Source organism: Bos grunniens, chromosome X (genome assembly GCF_055505025.1).
Source record: "Bos grunniens cultivar Pamir isolate PY7600 chromosome X, Bosgru_T2T1.0, whole genome shotgun sequence".
Lineage (NCBI taxonomy): Eukaryota > Metazoa > Chordata > Mammalia > Artiodactyla > Bovidae > Bos > Bos grunniens.
In genome coordinates, this window is record NC_141194.1 from 38,621,689 (window position 1) to 38,637,999 (window position 16,311).

Genomic DNA, 16,311 nt, shown 5'->3' on the forward strand with positions numbered 1-16,311 from the left:
GAAGGGCAAGGGTGTGGGGAATGTGGGCAAGGTGCCTGCTACGTATTGTTATCCTCATGGTACAGATGAGAAAATGGAAGCTTTGTCATATACTGCAGAGGTTTAGGTAGCTTTATTTATTTATTATAAATTTGTAAAGGTTGTGCTCCCTTTACAGTTATTATAAGATATTGGCTACATTGCCCATGTTGTACAATACATCCTTGTAGCCTATTTTACACACAATAGTTCGTACCTCTCATTCTCCCAACCTTATGTTGCCCCTCTCCCCTTCTACTGGTAGCCATTAGTTTGTTCTCTGTATTTGTGAGTCTGATTCTTATTTGTTATATTCACTAGTTTGTTGTAATTTTTAGATTCCACATATAAGTGATAGCAAACAGTATTTGTCTTTCTCTGTCTGAATGTCTGACTTATTTCACTTAGTATAATGACCTCCAAGTCAATCCATGTTGCTGCTAATGGCAAAATTTTCATTGTTTTTTATGGCTGAATAGTATTCCATTCCATTCCATATATATACACACACACACACACACACACACACACACTTCTTTATGCATTCATCTGTTGATGGACACTTAGGTTGCTTCAAGATCTTAACTATTGTAAATAATGCTGCTATGAACATTGGGGTGCATGTATCTTTTCAAATTAGTGTTTTTTATCCTTTCAGATATATAGCCAGGAATGGAATCGTTGAATCATATACTAGTTCTATTTTTAGTTTTTTGAGGAACCTCCAAAAGTTTTCCACAGTGGCTGCACCAAGTTACATTCTGCAGAAGCCTGGGCAACTATAGATGGAGGCCATGGTAACTAGAAATCTCGAGACAACAAGGACAGACAGCACTGTCTCTGCCCTTAAAAGACTTCTCATTTTAAATCAGATCAGGGTTACTCCCTTTCCTAGGATTTAGGGTGTCACAGGGGTGCTGAGACCCCTTGGTGCCTCAAGGAAGACAGAAGCAGTAGACAATACTAGCAGAAGAAATAGATACAAATAACAAAAATCAAAAGAAAGATTCTCAGTATGCTTGCTATGATATTCAAAACCTAAAAGAGAAGAAGAAAATTCCATAGAGCATGAGGGCAACGTTTTTCAATTTTTTATTATTCGAAAGCAACAAAACCAAATGGTCTGTGCTTAAAAGAACTATCTCCAGGTTTAAGAAAGGAAAAGGCATGTAATAAATGACTTTCCATTAGGGAATTTCTTGCTCTCATACCATGTCCTGGGGCAACAAACCCACCTTGGCCCCAGTACAGGAAAGAGGAATTGCCTTGCATAAGAACCCTTCCCTGAACTGGTCTGACTCCCAAAAGCAATGGTGGGCTCAGCAGAACGTTCCAAGAAAACTGCTTCTTCTTGCGGGAGAAAGGACAACTCAGCTAAGGGGATGGCTCTTGAATCATAAAAGTTCATGTCCTTTCTTTTATGACTCTTAGCAGTGCTGTATGGTGTGGTAGGCAGAATAAGGACCCCCAAATATGTCCACATCCTAATCCCTTAGATGGCAAAAGGGACTTTGCCTGTGGGATTAAGTTAAGGACCTTGAGATGGGGAGATTATCCTGGATTATCCCCTTGGTTCAATGTAACACCAAGAGTCCTTGTACATAGAAAAGGGCAGCAGGAGAGGAGGTCAGGAGGCTGCCATTGCTGGCTTTAAAAATGGCGGAAAGGGGCCACGAGCCAAGGATTGTGGATAGCCTCTAGAAAGCGAAAAGGCAAGGAGATGGATTCTTCCCAAGCCTCCAGAGGGGAACACAGCCCTACAAATACCTTGATTTTAGCCCAGTGAGACCCATTTCAGACTTCCATCTTCAGAACTATAAGTTTGTGTTAAGTTACTACCTTTACGGTCACTTGTTACTGTAGAACACATCAAGTATAATACACCAAATATAACACACCAAAGCAGTATAACACACCGAGGTCCCTAGGGTGCTCCCAAGTTGGCAGGCTGTTCCCCTCCATGAGTGCTGTGGGGAATGGAGTAACCTCACAATTACCCCTTCAAGAGATTTCCCGAAAAAACTACAGAGGGTCCCCACTTCTGGGGATACAGACAACCGTGGACCCCAGGAAATGTCAAGCCTAAAGAGGATTCCCAGCGCCTGCATCCATTCGGGAGCTAAACGCCACAGGAATTAGCAAATAGTTCCCTCGCAGGGATTTACTGAGTTAACGAAAAACTCTACCCCAGCTGTTTCTCATCATCTTCAGATGGCTTTAATCGCATCTAGAATCATAAAACAGTGGTTTCCAAACCTGTTTGGGCCTCAGAATTACTTGGGAGCACTTGCTAAAGGAGCCCAAGGCTACCCCATGTCTGCCCTCAGTGGCTTCATCCCAGGCCTCTTGAGTCAGAGTCTCTGGGGGTGGGGTCTGGGAATCTGTGTTCTGAACAAGCATCTTCAGAGATTCTGGCACACATCCGTGGACCAGGATTTAGAAAATACTGTCCTAAACCACTTAGCTTTCAGAGCCTTGTGGGATGTTTCAACCAGCTGAGATAGTTGGATTCTTAAACCCTCAGGAAAGTGAAAGTGTTAGTCACTCAGGCGTGACCGACTCTTTGAGACCCCATGGACTGTAGCCCACCAGGCTCCTCTGTCCATGGGATTTCCCAAGCAAGTATACTGGAGTAGGTTGCCATGCCCGCCTCCAGGGGATCTTCCCAACCCAGGGATCAAACCAAGGTCTTCTGCTTAGCAGGCAGATTCTTTACCACTGTGCCATCTGGGAAGCCCAGTACTTGCAGCTGAAGTATGTTCACATAGGTAAGAGTACATTCTATGGACCAGAGGACTGCCAAATTTTTTCTGTAAAGGGCCAGATAGTAAATCTTTTGGGCTTTGCAAGACACGTGGTCTCTGTTGTGACTACTCAGCTCTTCCATTTTAGCATGAAAACAGCCATAGGCAATAAGCAAAAGAATGGATGGCACTGGGTTCCAATAAAACTTAATTTGTAAAAACTGGTGGTGAGCAGGATCTGGCTGTCAGGCCATCGTTTGCTGACCCCAGCTGTAGATCAGGGCTTCCCATGTGGCATTGGTGGTAAAGAACACGCCTGCCAATGCAGGAGCCTTAAGAAACGCAGGTTCGATCCCTGGGTGGGGAAGATCCCCTGGAGGCGGGCATGGCAACCCACTCCAGTATTCTTGCCTGGGAAATCCCATGGACAGAGGAGCCTGGCAGGCTACAGTCCATGGGGTCGCAAAGAGTAGGCCACGACTGAAGCGACTTAACACGCACACACTGTAGATCCAGGCCATACATTCTACTTCCTCCCAAGCCTGATCCCTTCAGTTAGTGCTTGGCCTGATCCTCATGTCAGCCAAGAAGAGGCCACTGGACCTGCTGTCATCATCTATCATGATGTTTCAGCCAGCCAGCATGGAAGTGGAAAGCACAACTTTCCGCTGTGCACTGAACCTGGGGCCTAACCCAAAACCTTCCAAAAGCCCATGGTTTCTCCCAGGGAGCCCAGACATCAAAACCATAAAGACTCTTCCCCAGGCAAATCGTTACCCCCACTTGACACTCTATTTAATGGAAAGCCTTTGCCAGAAATAAGTATATTAAAATAAGCTTTGCATTTTTTACATTAACTGAAATTTGATGCAAATTGATAATAAATTACCTTCCCCCTACTCATTCATTTGGGAATCACATAAACTAGTTTACAGTTATGTATTATTACATTTCACATTAATATAGCCATAGGAAGCTAGACTTTGGAGAAATTTGCTTCCCAGCAAACCATCAGAAATTGGAGAGGTGAAAGTGGGATTTGGTGGGATAATCTGAGTCTCCTAATGTGCTCGCCACTCAGAGTTTGCAAAGTAAGGCATCAGTGCACTGCTCAAGGCCCAATTAATTCATCAAATGACCACTGTCTGTCTTATTTATCTGGCATAAATTTTCCCACGTTAGGATCTTACAGTGTTCCTTCCTTCCCTCTTTCTTTTCTTCCTTTCTCCCTTCCTCCCTCCCTCTCATCTTTCCTCCTATCCTTCCTTCCTTCAAGTTACATGGATAAGCCCAGATTCAAGAAGTGGAGAGACCAACCAAGAGATGAAGAGGTGGCAAGATCATATTGCAATGGGGTGTGCGTTTAGGAAGGAGTTATTGCAGCCATCTTTACAAATAATCTACCCCCATAAGAAGTGAGTAAATGCCAGAGTATACTACATGACTCAGCTGTGGATATTGTTGACATAGTCATAATCATGTGAGCACTGACTGTTGATCTAACCTAGATTAGACTACAAGTATTTTGAGAGGAAGTGAGACAGGGAAGAATGAGTCTAGGTGATGGTGGTGAAAGAGAGCTAAATACTCATTTTCCATTTGAGGAAGTCAATACTAATTAAAAGATAGCAACACCTTAAATAGATAGTAGTAGATATAATAGACCATTATATCTACTACTGCAGGCAGGAATCCCTCAGAAGAAAGGGAGTGGCCATCATGGTCAACAAAAGAGTCTGAAATGCAGTATTTGGATGCAATCTCAAAAACAACAGAATGATCTCTGTTTGTTTCCAAGGCAAACCATTCAATATCACAGTAATCCAAGTCTATGCCCCAACCAGTAACTCTGAAGAAGCTGAAGTTGAACGGTTCTATGAAGACCTACAAGAACTTTTAGAACTAACACCCAAAAAAGATGTCCTTTTCATTATAGGGGACTGGAATGCAAAAGTAGGAAGTCAAGAAACACCTGGAGTAACAGGCAAATTTGGCCTTGGAATATGGAATGAAGCAGGGCAAAGACTAATAGAGTTTTGCCAAGAAAATGCACTGGTCATAGCAAACACCCTCTTCCAACAACACAAGAGAAGACTCTACACATGGACATCACCAGATGGTCAACACCGAAATCAGATTGATTATATTCTTTGCAGCCAAATATGGAGAAGCTCTATACAGTCAACAAAAACAAGACCAGGAGCTGACTGTGGCTCAGATCATGAACTCCTTATTACCAAATTCAGACTTAAATTGAATAAAGTAGGGAAAACCACTAGACCATTCAGGTATGACCTAAATCAAATCCCTTATGATTATACAGTGGAAGTGAGAAATAGATTTAAGGGCCTAGATCTGATAGATAGAGTGCCTGATGAACTATGGAATGAGGTTCGTGACATTGTACAGGAAACAGGGATCAAGACCATCCCCATGGAAAAGAAATGCAAAAAAGCAAAATGGCTGTCTGGGGAGGCCTTACAAATAGCTGTGAAAAGAAGAGAAGCAAAAAGCAAAGGAGAAAAGGAAAGATATAAGCATCTGAATGCAGAGTTCCAAAGAATATCAAGGAGAGATAAGAAAGCCTTCTTCAGCGATCAATGCAAAGAAATAGAGGAAAACAACAGAATGGGAAAGACTAGGGATCTCTTCAAGAAAATCAGAGATACCAAAGGAACATTTCATGCAAAGATGGGCTCGATAAAGGACAGAAATGGTATGGACCTAACAGAAGCAGAAGATATTAAGAAGAGGTGGCAAGAATACACAGAAATGTACAAAAAAGATCTTCACGACCCAGATAATCACGATGGTGTGATCACTGACCTAGAGCCAGACATCCTGGAATGTGAAGTCAAGTGGGCCTTAGAAAGCATCACTACGAACAAAGCTAGTGGAGGTGATGGAATTCCAATTGAGCTACTTCAAATCCTGAAAGATGATGCTGTGAAAGTGCTGCACTCAATATGCCAGCAAATTTGGAAAACTCAGCAGTGGCCACAGGACTGGAAAAGGTCAGTTTTCATTCCAATCCCAAAGAAAGGCAATGCCAAAGAGTGCTCAAACTACCGCACAATTGCACTCATCTCACACGCTAGTAAAGTAATGCTCAGAATTCTCCAAGCCAGGCTTCAGCAATACATGAACCGTGAACTTCCTGATGTTCAAGCTGGTTTAGAAAAGGCAGAGGAACCAGAGATCAAATTGCAAACATCCGCTGGATCATCGAAAAAGCAAAAGAGTTCCAGAAAAGCATCTATTTCTGCTTTATTGACTATGCCAAAGCCTTTGACTGTGTGGATCACAATAAAATTTGTGGAAAATTCTAAAAGAGATGGGAATACCAGACCACCTGATCTGCCTCTTGAGAAATCTGTATGCAGGTCAGGAAGCAACAGTCAGAACTGGACATGGAACAACAGACTGGTTCCAAATAGGAAAAGGAGTACGTCAAGGCTATATATTGTCACCCTGATTATTTAACTTATATGCAGAGAACATCATGAGAAATGCTGGACTGGAAGATACACAAGCTGGAATCAAGATTGCCAGGAGAAATATCAATAACCTCAGATATTTAATAACCTCAGATGATACCACCCTTATGGCAGAAAGTGAAGAGGAACTCAAAAGCCTCTTGATGAAAGTGAAAGTGGAGAGTGAAAAAGTTGGCTTAAAGCTCAACATTCAGAAAACGAAGATCATGGCATCTGGTCCCATCACTTCATGGGAAATAGATGGGGAAACAGTGGAAACAGTGTCAGACTTTATTTTTTTGGGCTCCAAAATCACTACAGATGGTGACTGCAGCCACGAAATTAAAAGACGCTTACTCCTTGGAAGGAAAGTTATGACCAACCTAGATAGCATATTCAAAAGCAGAGACATTACTTTGCCAACAAAGGTCTGTCTAGTCAAGGCTATGGTTTTTCCTGTGGTCATGTATTGATGTAAGAGTTGGACTGTGAAGAAGGCTGAGTGCCAAAGAATTGATGCTTTTGAACTGTGGTGTTGGAGAAGATCTTAAGAGTCCCTTGGACTGCAAGGAGATCCAACCAGTCCATTCTGAAGGAGATCAGCCCTGGGATTTCTTTGGAAGGAATGATGCTAAAGCTGAAACTCCAGTACTTTGGCCACCTCATGCGAAGAGTTGACTCATTGGAAAAGACTCTGATGCTGGGAGGGATTGGGGGCAGGAGGAGAAGGGGACGACAGAGGATGAGATGGCTGGATGGCATCACCGACTCGATGGACGTGAGTCTGAGTGAACTCCGGGAGTTGGTGATGGACAGGGAGGCCTGGCGTGCTGCGATTCATGGGGTCACAAAGAGTCGGACACGACTGAGCGACTGAACTGAACTGAACTGAACACCTTAAAGGAAAAATCATGAAATCACGGTGTAAGGGTATTATTTGGAGTTGGAGAAATAAATACCCAAAGAGATAGTCGAAGGAGATGAAGGGTAAAAGAGACAGGTTTGCCAGAGACTTCTGCTTGCTCCTAAAAAGCCTTATAGAACTCTTTCACTGTTTAAAATATATGTGCGTATGGTACGACAAAAATAGAAACCAGTGTTTTGAAAGCAAAGTACACAACTTTTCCTGAAATAACAAAATCTCTCATTGACAATCCAAAGCCAATGCTAAAAACTGTGTTTTTCCCTCCCTAATATACAGGTAAAAGTAAACTTGAAAGGCAATGTTTTATACAAATACATGTAGGTAAAATGAAAAGGCCTCAAGTAGCAGAGAGGACTCCAAACTACATAGCCTGGAGGCTGATGAAAGGCCACTGTAATGTTAACAGGCATTTGCCTGATGGTTATAAAGGTAATTTATACCCAGAACATTCCCACCCATGTGAAAGAATGACCCTCCATTTTACTACATGTTGTATTAATGTCAATCAATATATGTTTGAGGGCTTTATACATTATGGATAATAACGTTAGAGCTTTGCAAACCTTTCCTCTTGGGGGAGCCACACAAAATTCTACAGGAGAGAATAGAGCAAAGCTTCCAAGACCTGAAAGGCTGAGCTCTTACTGAGGGGTCAGCAGACCTTAATCAGCTCAGCTATTCAAATGAGATCAGAGCCAGCCCACTCCTGGGCTGAAAAAAGGAAATGCCCATGGGGGTGAGGCCATGTGAAATGGGAAAGCAGGGCCTGGATCTGCTCAGGAAGGAGGCTCAGGGGACCGGACTTATTCCTGGGCCATGCCGAGATCTCTGTGGACAGACTGGGGGACTTGGGCCAAGTCATTTAGTTACTTTACACTCAAGTGTTGCTTCTTAAAATCTGATGTATTTGTTAATTAACTCAATGAAGAGAATCTTTTTACAATATGTATATATATAACTGGAGAAGGCAATGGCACCCCGCTCCAGCACTCTTGCCTGGAAAATCCCATGGACGGAGGAGCCTGGTAGGCTGCAGTCCATGGGGTCGCTAAGAGTCGGACACAACTGAGCAACTTCACTTTCACTTTTCACTTTCCTGCATTGGAGAAGGAAATGGCAACCCACTGCAGTGTTCTTGCCTGGAGAATCCCAGGGACGGGGGAGCCTGATGGGCTGCCGTCTATGGGGTCGCACAGAGTCGGACACGACTGAAGCAACTTAGCAGCAGCATATATATAACAAATCATCACATTGTATACTTTAAACATCTTACAATGTGATTTGTCAATTACAGTTCAATGAAGATGAAAAATAAAATAATAAAATAAAAGAGGACATCGTAATCACCTGTACTTGGAGTTGTTGAGAAGATTAGAAAAATCTATGTGCTACCTATTCACTTCAGAAATTTTCCATTTCCCCTTGTAGGAAATGAATTATTGGGCCCAATTCTTCCCCTTTGCCTGCGTGTAAACTTGCAGTCCATTGTGCTTTTCTTAACTTGACTTTGGGCTTGGCCATATGCCTTGCTTTGGTCCATAAAATGTTGCTGGAAGTAACAGTGGTCTGTTCTGAGCTCAGACTTAAGAGGTCTCACTTGCTTCTGCTTGCCTTCTTATGCCTCTGCCATTGACCTTGGAAGAACGTGCCCCCAGCTCTCCCGCTGGCCCACAGAGCATGAGAAATGTGGAAAGCCAATCTGGACCCCAACTGCTGCTTAGAACCTGGCCAAGTTAACGCAGTCTGCACTAACAAAGCCACCCCAGCCAACTCACATAAGTGAGAGAAATAAATGTTTATGAGTGTGCCACTGAGTTTGTCTGCTTTCTTCTCACACAGCAATAGCTGACTAATGACACGTGGGACCAAACCAAGAGACTGTAAGGACAAGACGACCAGGAGCTGGAAGGGAAGGAGGCCAGATCAGCTCACCTGTAGGTGGTAAGCATCCGGAAAACACACAGAGTGACACAATCTTAGAATAAGAGATGCTGTGTGCTGAGAAGCTCAGGGTATCTTACTAGAATTCTTGAAATAGGGAATTCATACTCCAAAAGCAGATAGTTTCATGCCTTTTTTAATGCTTATATTTTAGGATTTCTTTTTCACCCCCTTGGCTTTTGCGGTGGCCTGTTGACTTTGCCAAGAACAAAAGAAAAAAATCTGTGTCCACAATAGGCCTGGAGAAAAAGAGGAATTGTGAACTCCTGGGGTCCAGGCAGAGTCATGGAAATGAATATAAAAACGTTGCTGAGAGAAAAAGCAGAAATTTAGGGAGAGAAAATCAGGCAACACAGGTGTCTCTTCTTGCCTAGAGTTGTTTCTCCTCAAAGGTCTTCTCTTATCCACGAGAGCACTCAGCACTGTGTTAGGTTTAAGCACATAATTCTTGTATATAACCAAAATTTACTTAGGTTTGAATCGAAAGCATGGAGCAAAGTCGTTCCCCTAGACCCTTAACTCCTTGAGTGGAAGAATGTCTTAGTCTTCTGTGCATCTTCTGTGCTTTGTTACATGGATGGGTGGATGGACAGATAAATACTTCTTGGAATTTGTGGAAGTGTAACCTTATACAGAATAGAGGTGTTTTTGCTTGGAGATAATCCTATTAAATAAAGACTTCATCTAAAGTTCTTTAAATCACTCTGTATACATGCTCAAATATCTTTAACATCATTGCTAGCATTTAATAACATTTTGGAGCTTTCTCCACTATCTACTAACTAACAGAACTCATTTATAGCAAGTTCTCTGACATCTAGGACCTTACTGTGTAATGGAATGTTAATGCAGTCTTTAAATTGCCATGGTATTCATACCTTCCGTTATATGTCATTTGTCAGTCTCATTAATTTCTATTTTTTGTAGTCTAAATGCTAAGGTGTCCATGAGTATAGGCGTGTTACAGCTGAGGGCTCAGTGAACCAGATGGCTTCAGAAAACAGCTTCCCTGCTGCATGATGACAGAATACACTGGAGCCTCAGTCAGCTCATTCTCAGATTGGAGCTGCTGGTCATGAAGATGACATGAGAGCTGGAAAACTCATGCATTGATCACATCCAGGTGAAGGTGACTGCCTATAGCATCACAGATCAGGGACAGAGTAAGTTTTTCGAAATACCAAGTAGCCTCTGAATATTTCCTCTTTCTGATCCATTCCTTACCTCTCTGATACCCACACTTCTCTCAACACTATCTGGTCCTGCCTCTAGGCTCCAAATGCCCACACCTGCCTGACGATCCTCCTGTCTGCCACCTGCCCTCCTCTGCCCCCTCAATCCTTAACTTCAGCACCTGCCCCATGCTAGACGAGTCTTCTCCCTGGCCCAGGACCTCCCAGTGGTGGCAACATAGCTAATGTGACTGTGAAAAATATTTGCAAATGTCAAGGCATTTATTTCTGTTCCTTGATTTCCATTTGCCGTGGAGTCATTTCCTGGGCTCTCACTGGCCCACACACTCAGAGCTGTCTTCAAGGTGCTGCTGAGAGGGACAGCTCAAGATCCTGGGGCAGGGTCTAAACCTTGATCGCTAGGCACAACCCAGAGCTTGACCAAAGCAGCTTCAATATGTGGGCCGCTGCCTAGCAAATGGGAAAACATTTTGAAGACGCAGGCGTCTCCGGAATTAAATATTTACTCATTTCGTGCCTTTCCCTCTGTCCACGGAGAATCCAGCTCAAACTAAATAACAAAGGAGGTCAGTCTTGTGATCTGCACAAAAATACTTACCCTGCAATTATAGGAATATTGGGCCATACAATTAATGCCAGGCCTGTAGAACTTGGAGAAAGCCCAAAGAAAAGCCACGGAAATGATGAAGGGACAGAAAGATAACACTGGTAAGAAAAACTAGAGAGGTGGGGCTTGTTTGGAATGGAAAAGACTTTGAATGGGGCCTTAATGACAGTCTTCAATATACTCCTGTGCTGGGAAGTGGCAGCGTGGGGGCCCCACCCCCCTGGAGATACACTTGTCCTCTACTACCAGGGTGGTCACCTTTTATGTTCAAACTTCTTGCTCTCAGTTCCCTACTAGTAAGGATCTATTGAGCATTCACTCCATAATATGGTTAAAATTATTTACTTTTAACTTATATCATTCTCCTGGGCTTCCCCAGTGGCTCAGTGGTAAAGAATTCCTCTGCCAATGCAGGAGACCTGGGTTCGATCCCTGGGTTGGGAAGATTCCCTGGAGGAGGAAATGGCAACCCACTCCAGTATTCTTGCCTGGGAAATCCCATGGACAGAGGAGCTTGGCAGGCTACAGTCCATGGGGTCACAAAAGAGTCAGACCCAACTTAAGCGAGTAAGCAAAAACATTCTCCTAAGATTATCTTCATGATGAAACAGGCAGAAAAATAACAAATATTAAAGGGCCAGAGCAACACAACTTGAAATAGACATATTGTTCATCTCACATCTCAACCTAGACATAACACCCACTTTGGAGTCCACAGTATAGATTGAAAATTTGCCCAGCCATCAGGGACCTGGCCACATCTTTCTCATCCAGAACAGTGACAGTTCCCAACTGAGATCCCCAGGAACAGATCCTGAGATGAGAAAGTTAGGAAGCAAGACAGGGTAGGTAGGGGGTGGTGCTCAGTAAAATGCGACTTCCAGTAAGGTCCTGGAAGAGGGTACCTCTCAGTCTGCTCCTTTGGCAGCTCTGGAATATGACTCAGACCTCAAAGCCTTCCTGACCAACGGCAAGGGAGCTGGGCTTTCATATTCCCTCACTGCCAGTCATGGGTTAACTAATGTGTGCCTGGGGGCTGGGGGAGCAGAGGTGATGCCAGGCAGGCAAGGTAGCTCCAGCCGCCTAGGGGGAGATGCTCTGAAAAAGAACCTCCAGTGCTGGCTGGAGAAAAGCACACTGCAGGGGTGAGGAGACGCGCAAACAAGTGGTAAAAAATGTATGCCAGGAGATCTGGGGAACACTGTATACGATGGTAACTAACATGGCAAACGCTGAGCTGTTGAGTCCCCTGCTCCCAGGTCAGTCTCCTGCTCATGTGAGGCTGAGAGGGATGAGGTGGGTCATTTTCCCTGCCAGGCTCTGGACTGTCCAGGAGGCCAAGTGAAGAGGTCACTCGACCTGTGTGTGTGTGTGTGTGTGTGTGTGTGTGTGGCCACCCTCAGGAGACTGAGACCAAGGCATCTCCTTTGTAAAACACTGACAAGGTACTTCTCCAGAGGTACTGGAAAGCTGGAGCAGAACCAGTACTTTCTAAAAGCATCCCTCTAGGGTTGGCTAGATGGGGCGGAGGGCAGAACCTGCCGCCCCTGGAAATTTGGGCCAAGCTCTGAGCGCCCCATTTGCTCCTGCTGTGACCACATGACCTTGGGGGAAGGTTTGGCTTTTCTCAGTATGGACATTCCTGCCTCTATTAAAACAAGGAGGGTTGTGCTCACTTCCTGCCTAATCCACAGAGAAATATTCTGTTTCTGGAAAACTCAGGAGACCTTTGTTGTTGTTGTTGAGTCGCTCAGTCCTGTCTGAGGCTTTTGCAACCCTTTGGACTACAGCCGGCCAGGCTTCTCTGTCCATGGAATTCTCCAGGCAAGAATACTGGAGTGGGTTGCTATGCCCTCCTCCAGGGGATCTTCCCAACCCAGGAATCAAATCTGTATCTCCTGCATTGGCATTTACCACTGAGCCAACCGAGAAGCCCTCAGGAGCCCATGGAAGAAGGGAAATCACAAGTCCCTGCAGCCGGGGCTATATCACTTGTAGTTTGGATGGGCCACCACCCACAGCAGAGTGACCGGTTCTGGGTTTGACAGTGTTTTGAGGGTCCAGAGCTGGTCATGTGGCCATGTTCACAGAAAAGAATACACGGGCTCCCCGCTATGATGTTATCGTCCTCTGTCCGCCACTCATCCCCATCTCAGAAATATCACCAGGAACATTTCACCATTCTTGCAGCGATCTTTAATGAAGTCTATTTCATCATCTGAGATGCTGTAGAGATAGTCCTGTGTGGATGTGGGTTCTAAGGCGACTGGATTTCTGACTTACCAGACAATGATCACATTTCTATTTTTCTGCACCATCCACCTTTTTAGACGGTGTTTATGTTTCATGTTAAATATAATTCTCTTTGGCTTCCCTGGCTGCCTGGGGCCTAGTTCTGCTCTGTCCTAGAGCATCTCACCCGGGAGCTGCCTCTCCATGTGGCCTCTGGGGTCGATTCATTTTTCTCCCGATGCCTTAATGAGTGATGATTTCTCGAGACAATCAGATCGGCTGTGCGGGAGATTCAGCTCCATCATTACGACAGTCGGATACATCACAGGCACCATTTTTCAAACCCGTGTTTTTCATCACACAGATATGACTTGATTAAACCTTTGTGATATTACATTGGGATATTTGAAAATAGCCTTTAGTGGCCAGCATGTGGGTCTTGTTTCTGATCAATCTGTTAGTGCTGTTGAGGTACTTTTACAAATGTTTGAGAGCAAAGACTAGAACCAGACTGCCTGGGTCCAAGTCCCATCTCTGCTACTGATCGCTATGTAACTTTGGTCAAGTTACAGGCTCTCTGTGCCTCAGTTTTCTCCTCAATAAGCTGGGAATAATACTACTAATCTAGTATAATAATCTAGTAATAATACTACTAATAATACTAGTCATAACAAGATACTTCATAGAACAGTCTCCATGGTGAAAAGAGATAATACTAATAAAGTGCCTGGCACATACTAAGAGTTAAAGATGTTTTCTAGTATTGTCATTGTTATTATTATTTACTCCTCTCTACAAGTCCTCTGAGGTAGAGTTAATTTATAGATAAGGGAACTGATATTTGAGAAGGATTAAGTAACTCAATCAAGCGATAGAGACATGGCACCAAATTTTTTGTTCAGAGTTGAATGGGCTCATGGCTATTTTGCTTCTCTTTTCAAAGTTGACTTTATGTGAAGGTAAAGCAAGGAGGCCCCCCCTCCTTGTGGAGGAGGGGGAACCCAGCCCCAGCCCCATCAACAAGCAAAAAGAGCAACTGAGACATACATTAAGTTAGTCAACTAGTCATTGATTAAGCACCCACTATGTGCCAGGCACCATGCCAGGCCCTTGAGGATCTCATCAGCTATCTAGACACACAACTGGCCCCATACACCATGAGTGCCTGCCTAACTAGGAATGCTGGGATTTTATTGAATTCCAGTTTGTCTGTTTCCAAAGGCTTAAATAATGTTCTCTCTCCATCTTTCTGTCCAAATTTTCTGTGACATGGGAAGTTGGACTTGTTGGCCTGAGGATTTTGTGCCCTTTACAGTTTGAGATGCCCAAGAAAGTGAAAGTCTCCAACAACATTCATATAACAAATCTCAGGGAACCTTCCAGTTGGCTCAGTTTACCCCATCCATGCGTCCCTGAACCAATTAGTATCACAGAGCAAAGGGGGTGAAGAATTGAACTATTAAACACTCCAAGTGAAGTTGGATTAAGAAGTAAAGAATAGGGGCTTCCCCATGTAGGGGAAGTGATTACGAATCTGCCTTGCAATGCAGAGGACAAAGGTTCGATCCCTGGTCCGGGAAGATCCCACATGCCACAGGGCCACTAAGTCCGTGTGCCACAACTACTGAGCCCACCTGCTGCAACTACTGAAGCCCTCACACCCCAGAGCCAGAGCTCCACAACAGAAGCTGCCACAATGAGAAGCTCAGGCACTGAAACTAGAGAGTAGCCCCCTGCAACTAGAGAAAAAGCCCACACGGCAAGGAAGACCCAGCAGAGCCAAAATAAATAATATTTTTAAAAAGAAGTAATACTGTCCTGATTACTGCGAACCACAGGCGTTCTGAGCTCTCGCTGACTTACCAACCTGGCTTTGCTCCATGGGACAATGAGAACCAAGCCCCAGACGTCCTCTTGCATTCCATTCAGTTCTGAAGGAGCAGGAAAGAGCAAAATATTAGGGCTCACCAAAAGTGGCATTACATAATGTTAAGTATCTCAGCCATCATCGTGAATGAGGCCAAGCTGATATTTGCAAGACACTGCAGGATGGGGTGGCTCAGTGCTAAAGAATCTGCCTGTAATGCAGGAAACCCAGGAGATGTGGGTTCAGTCCCTAGGTGGGGAAGATCCCCTGGAGGAGGGCATGGCAACCCACTCCAGTATTCTTGCCAGGAGAATCCCATGGACAGAGGAGCCTAGCAGCCTGCAGTCCATGGGGTCGCAAAGAGTCGGACACGACTGCAGCAACTGACTGAGCACACACACACACATGGGACTCGTGTAAAAAAGGAACTTAACTGAGGAAGCAGCAGGGGTACCGCTGTGAGCTCTGTGGAGTCCCCCTCCTCCCCCACCCACCCCCACTTTCCTCCTCCTCTCTGTCTGGCTCATTCCTATCATAGTCTCTTTCCTTTTCTGAATTCCTCTTTTAGATTCTCTTGGTTTTTTTTCTTTCCATTCTTTTAGCCTGTCTTTTCATCCTTCAGTCTCTTTTTCCTCTCCCCCTGGAGCTGACAGAACTAGACAAGGAACCGAAAAACACTGAACATACACTCTTTTGTGGGTGGGCGAGCGGGGTGGGGGTCACTGCTCATTTGCTTCAGAACCATCCTGCTTGATTTTTTGTTTTAAAAAGTAAGAAGTGAACCAGATTTCTAAGGGAAAATAATAAACAATATTCAAATCACAGATAGTCATAGTTGCCTTTGTCTGTGGTCTTCATTAGGTATTTGTCTGTGTTCACTCTTATCCGAGTAGATAAGGAAAACAGGGCAAAACAGTGGGGGAAAGGTCAAATGATACAGGTAAGCAATTCCTAGATAGGAAACTCTTAATGACTAACAAGAAGATGAAGAGATAATCACCCCCCATAAGTGATCAGAGAAATGCAGATTTAAATAGCTTACACCAAAGACATTGGCAAAACTCAGAACTGAGTAAGACCCAACGTTGTCAAAGATGTGGGGAAATGGGAACTCTCAGGACTACTGGGGGGACTGCAAAGCGATATGGTCATTCTGGAGGATTATCTGATGGGGCTTGGAGAAATGAAGTCAGGGCAAACCCTATGACCTAGCAATCCCCTCTTCATCCCAGAGAAACTCATACAGCCCATGAAGGGGCATTTGCAGTGCCAGAGAGTGGGGCACAACCTAGGCATCACTCACAAGGG